This window comes from Siphateles boraxobius, unplaced genomic scaffold (assembly GCF_051911475.1).
Source record: "Siphateles boraxobius isolate OS27281-9 unplaced genomic scaffold, OSU_SipBor_1 19, whole genome shotgun sequence".
NCBI lineage: Eukaryota > Metazoa > Chordata > Actinopteri > Cypriniformes > Leuciscidae > Siphateles > Siphateles boraxobius.
In genome coordinates, this window is record NW_027508799.1 from 10,283,818 (window position 1) to 10,290,474 (window position 6,657).

General features: G+C 36.9%; 1 long non-coding RNA gene across 1 annotated transcript; it reads right to left on the reverse strand.

The window, feature by feature from the left end:
- Positions 1-3,270: 3,270 nt before the first annotated feature.
- On the reverse strand, positions 3,271-5,980 carry LOC143742555 (uncharacterized). The gene is made up of 3 exons (XR_013205471.1): positions 5,910-5,980; positions 4,257-4,351; positions 3,271-3,299 (listed from the first exon to the last, which is right to left on the reverse strand). It is a non-coding gene; the product is annotated as an uncharacterized LOC143742555 (long non-coding RNA).
- Between the last annotated feature and the right edge of the window lie 677 nt (positions 5,981-6,657).

A 6,657-nucleotide genomic window follows, 5' to 3' on the forward strand; every position in this document is an offset into this window, starting at 1 on the left:
AGTTCGCTATGAAAGTGTCAATGAACGCCATTAGGAACAGACTCTGTGGTGCCCAACCTGAATTATGGACCAGAGTCTAGAAGCATTCTTACATTTATAAGTGCATGAGTCGTCCTGACATAGTCCAGATACCCTACAGCGGCCAACATCATTTTTAAGATTTTTTTTTAAAGACTATAATCCTGTGTTTACATGGGATGGGATGGTATCCTTACATGTACAATGTCTTGCTAGCAACATATTGAGTCTGCAATTAAATTTACTTGCCAATTATTATTTTTTTACCAGCTTTCACTCGAGCCGCGCCAGTAACGCACTGCAGTCAAACCGGCTGCCACGTCAAAATAAGCGGTCAAACTAGCCGCCACTATATTTCGTGGTGCACGTATACACTGGCCATTACGGTATGACCGTCAGAACTAAAAACAGGTTATATTCCTGCGAAGGTAATTTCATTCATTCAGTATGTCTGTCAGAAAGAAAGACAGACCGAATGAAAGAAAGAAAGATTTTAGCACAACTCACAACCTGTCACTGCATATGTTGAATTCCAAAATAAGAGCCTCCCAAAACTTAAATATTAGCTGTTTTGTCTACACATTCAGAAAATTATAAAAATAAAAGTCTTAGCTTCCACAGACCAATTTCACCTCAGATGGAGAGGACCCCTTCTCATGGTGTCAACTACAATGTTTCAGGAAATTCTGATGTTGTCTTCCAAATAAGAGCCCCCCAAAACTTAAATATTAGCTGTTTTGTCCATACATTCAGAAAATCATAAAAATAAAAGTCCTACCTTCCACAGACCATTCACCTCAGATGGAGAGGACACCTTCTCACGGTGTCAACTACAATGTTTCAGGACATTCTGATGTTGTTTTACAAAATAAGAGCCCCCAAAACTCAAATATTAGCTGTTTTGTCTAAACATTTAGAAAATCATAAAAATAAAAGTCCTAGGTTCCACACACCAATTTCACCTCAGATGGAGAGGACCCTTTCTCACGGTGTCAACTACAATGTTTCAGGACATTCTGATGTTGTCTTCCAAAATAAGAGCCCCCCAAAACTCATATATTAGCTGTTTTGTCTACAGACAAACTTCACCTCAGATGGAGAGGACAACATCTCACAGTGTCACTTACAAAAGTACAAGACATTCTGTTATTGAATTTCACATTTACATGTTTTTATTTAATTGTTATTTACAAATTATTTAAAACTCTTAACACTTTTTTATAGTGAATATATGAACACTTCTTTAAATGGACAGAATGTAATTGGCAATATTATTTTACCAAAAAAAGAGACAATAGCATAATTTAAATAAAAATATAAATAACATAAATCCAGCAATTCTGTTAACTTGACAGATTTAACAGCACAAAATGCAGTCCCAATTATTGACTCTGGCCCATTTCAGCTTCTTCTGAGTCATACCCAGGCACTTTTCGTGGTACCACCTCTTGCACCGGTCACACTGGATCAAAAATAAGTAAGAAATATCACTGAACTGCTACATACACAGATCCACGATTTAAATTGCTACTCCTTTTCACTTTCCAATTCTCCTTTTACAAGTGAACAAAAAAACTCACCCACTTTGTCACACGTTGCCTACTTCCACTTGGCTCTTTTTGTGCAAACATGGAACAGTGACTGGTCTCAACAAACACTAAAGTATTAGAAATAAATAAATTGGTAACACTAATTTAATGTTCAATGTCCATGTCTTTTTTAAAGGAACCACCTTACAATATCAAAATTACATACAGCGAAGACTGCATTTATTGATATATATATAACCAGCGAGATATTTAGGTAATTACTAAATGCTGCTTTTAAACCAGGGTTTAAAATACTGTACTGTATTACCTAGAGTGAAAATAACAATGTGTGTAACTTGCGTCAAGACACTATTTTTACTATTATAAACTGTCCATTTATACCCCTTTCATGTTTATGTCCTATTTATGTCACAGTATATCTATGGTGTTGCTGTTTATGTCTCATTTCATGTACTGCATGTATTACGTCTCATTGCTTGCAATATTTCCATGCCTTTAGGCCCCTGCATAGCCATCTGGAATCTTTTTTTGTTATTTGCCAGGCTTGTTTACTTGCATTACTGGCATGTATTACCCGTGATCAATTTTCCTCTTGCCTGCTCTGAGAATGTCATCTTTATTTGTAATCTCAGTTGATCCCCTCTGTGTTTATGATTGCATGTGCTGCATTAGAAGCCATTGCCAACAAACTATAAACACCCTCCTGTGGCATCAGTATTACTGTGCTGCTTTGTGTTTTTTTTTTGTCTTGTTAAAATTCTTCATAATGCTGTTAAGTAACGACACTCTATGGTGAAAAAGTTTTTTTAGCAATAAAATATTTAATATATAAAATATTTTTTGTTACTGTCCATTGTATGAAATCTTTACAGCTTTTTGTAGTAACCACTTTATAACAGCTGTAAGCTGCAATGTGTAATAGCTCACCATAAGTTGTCTTGAAATTACTGGCCACCATGGCTTCACGGGCCGTATTCTGTCTGTCTTAGCTGATACTACTCTGGCAACCCTACATTTTGTGGTAGCTTTAATGTAAAAATATATAACCTGGCTGTGAGTGTTGACTGTCAGAAGACATCTTAACTAGTGTGAATTCTTTCTTTGAATTGTGAATTATTGTTATAACCATCCCTCTGAAGCTGTATTAACAGATTCACAGAAGTTTCATTTAGTAACATATGTTTTCTACTACTGTTTTTACATTACACTAGACTTCTGCATTGTGCATTTGAATTCTGACTAGAGTCTAAACTGTTAAGCTGCATTTTATTTTGTATCCCTCCACACAACAGACAAACACTTGCTTTACAAACCTGATTCTTTCAGTATCTGCAGAGCCATCATTTTCTACTCTTGTGCCTTTCCTTTTTTGATGTTCCAAAATGTAAAACTGGAACAGCTGGAAATGCCCTCACTATTGCCCTTGCCATCTAAACAAATAATAATATTTACAAACATTGTGTGGACTGTGTCAGACTCCAGCATAGGTCAGCATTCCCAACTACAATATTCCAATTATTTTGTATTGTGTCATGTTGTGTAAGTTGTTGAAACAAACATCAACTTAATTTATGAAAGAAAACAGAGAGATAGATTTTACAAGCTTCACATACCGAGGTGACAATGCTACTGGCATCCTGCTGGACTGGATGTGTCAGAACTCCTCCTTTCCATTTTATGTCCACCCACTCCATTTTTCCGTGGCACATTTTCCTCATCTGTAGGTACTCACTTTATGTGATGTATTACAGGAATATGTATTAAGAAAATATTACAAAAGCTTTGCTTTCAAATGATAAGTAAATTCTAAACTTATAACTCTTCTTCTAATCGTGAAAGTCTAAGTACACCCAAATAATTATCTTAATTTCATTAAGTTTATACTAAACCAAATTACTGTGACAGAGACTGGAGAAGGATGCAATAGCAAAACGCTTTATTAGAGTTGGTAAGTATTTGAACAACACAGTCAGGCACACAACACAGGGGAAACAACACAGCTGGTAAGATGGTGGGTCGGACGGACACCAGCGCAGATGGTGGGTGATGCAGGGACCTCGGTGGACAACCAGTGATGAATCTCCAGTAAGGTGCTTCCAGTCCAGTTATGAATCTCCAGTGAGGTGCTCAGTCCCGTGATGAATCTATAGTGAGGTGCTCAGTAATCCATGGAAGTGCGAGGGAAACTCGAAGAAACACGACGACAAAACAAGGGTAATCCACAGGAGGAAGAACAGCTCAGGAACAGGAACACACCGGGAAGAACAATGATCTGACAACATGAGACACCAGTTACTGAACATATAAAGGGACAAACGGATTGAAACCACCTAGCGCTGCTGATCACCAATGATCAGTGACCATGCCCACAGACACACACACACACACACACACAACAGCACGCGAGACTAGAGAGAGACAGTGAATTCATGAACCGTGACAATTACAAGGTATGGCAATCCATTAATTTAATGTAATTCAAAGTCTTTACAACATTTTTAATGTCTCCATAAAATGTGATGTCATTAATTTAATTTGTGATTCGGGAAAAATAGATAGATAATTTTTTACCAGGCTATTGGATTAATATTTGGTGTAACCCCTTTAGTGAATGTGAATCAGTGAATATGTATCTCCACCAACGAACACTCCTTGGTTTAGGAATTTAACGAGTTATAAAATGAATACCTGATTTTTTTGGCAGCATGAATGGAATCAGCTTTCTCTGTGTTATTTTTTGAAGGATCCATCAAGTACACTGTGTGGTTGACAGCATTTATGTACTGAAAATGATAAGGTGGAAATGCAACCAATACATCTTTTAATAATACACCAGACACTGTATATATTGACATAAATGGCTCGGTTCCACTGAGCAGTACGGTACGGTACAGTACGGTTTGGGTCGGGTCAGTAAACCATGATCCAGCTAGCGTTTCCACCGCCAACAGTACCCTACTTGATAGGCGTGGTGTTTGCATGAAAGAAGCCATCAACGTCATTTTCGTGCGAAGAAGAAACCGACAAAGTAAACACCAATGGATGGCATACAGCAGTCCTTGCTTCTCGGCATGTTTGTCACAAGAAGACAAGCGCCGACATTAGGCATTTCTCAATACCAAGTATGTAAAGTTCTCAGCAGAAGGACTCCTGAGGACGCGAGTCGGTAATTCTCCAAATGGAACAGCGCATTCGTGAAAGCGTCACTCAGCTCGCTCTGCATGTACATTTTAGGCAACAATAAAACGAAATATGTTATAATACACCACTCTGCCTCTTTTCGTTTTCATTTAAATACATTTTAAACATTATAGGCACACAAATGTGGTTCAGGCAATGTATAGACCTGATTATATTATTCACTGCATGTTTAACGTTAGCCTATTTATAACAAAACGAAATATAAAACACAACCCTGCATCTTTTCGTTTAAATTTAAAAAAATTATAAACATATTCCAGGCAATATGTGCATTTGTACAAATGTTGCAATAAACAACATTACAGTGATAATCTTGTAATAAAAAATGACAAAACTCAACCCTATCTCTTATTGTTAAATTTCAGTTTTATCAATAATAACCATTATAAAAGTATAAGTAAAAGGTAACGTTACAAGAAGCTATACAATAAGAAATATAGCAAACAATTCAGTCAAACATACAAATTCAGCGCTAATCTAACGTTAACGTTACAACGGAAAAGTTATAACCTAAATATATGAAACTTCACTTAGCCCTCAGCCAAAACGATTGGCCAGGGAACGAATTATCGATTCACAAGACCAAAGATCACCCGTTAGATATACACAAGACGAATTACCACTACAGAGTCAGCGGCAAACTTCAGAACGACTAGCCGAGGAAAGGCTGTTCCAGGCGGGGAACATGAGCGCCGAGCGCCCGGTGATCCCTGGAATGGATCAAATTATCATAAATCATTATAAATAAACCGCAGATTTGAGCTTTAAACAACTACATTCTCGCCTCAAAAACTCTTAAAACTACATTTCGTGAAAGAATAACCGTGGTATTATATTCCAACTGTATATTAAAAAATGGCGCTTCTTATGTTGTCATTCCCCTTGTAGCACGCGCAAGTGATGATACTGTCAACCAATCAGCGTTCTGCAGTGAGTCTAGCTCCACCCTTTAGTACCGTACCACTGTGCTAGGTACCCCTGAACGGCAGGATACCCAAAAAGTGGTAAGGTACGGTTCGGCTTTTTGGTACCATTCACAACTTTTGACAGTGGAAACACAAATAATTGCGTACCGTACCGAACTGCACGTACCGTACCGCTCAGTGGAAACGAGCCAATAGATATCATTGTGCTACTCACCAGAAGTTTCCAGTGGACGTCGCAGATGTTCACGAATGAAAGAATTGCCTGGTAATTGTCAAAGTTGACCTAATGAAGAAGTTAAATAACAATTGACTTTGCACTGTCAACCATAATTATTAAATTTAGTTTTTCAAAGCAATATAGAAAGTTGGCATATTCACTATGTAGTGCTGCAATAGATCATTTATAATTTTTCATACATTTTTTTAAAAAAAACACACAAAATTGCACATCCTCACTGTAGCCCATGCAACCACTGTGATCACCTTTGACAAACTATGCAGGACAAGCTGTGAGCTTTCCCCATGCAGAATCGCCCATGCTGTGTAGTGATTGAGAATATATATGGAGTTCCCCATATCCAGCTGACTGACAGCAAGATGAAACAGGCCTTCAATTATCTAAATAAGAAATGTGGGAGAAATGTTTTTATAACTTTGAAGTTGTATTATAAAATAAAAATACAATAAGAAGACATTAAACTTATTACTGTTCCAATCATAAGGACATATAATTTAATTTTATTTAATTGTACTTTTGGTTTGTTACATTCAACCATTTCAATATTTCAATGTTTACACCAATAAACACATAACAAACACAAGGTTACTAACCATATGTCTACAATTATACTACGCAATAATGGTCCATCATTAATAGGTATCTGTGCATGAATTAATGCAGGACAAATTTGTAAAACTACATAAACACTTCAGCTATCTACTACTATTAACTAATGTGAAAA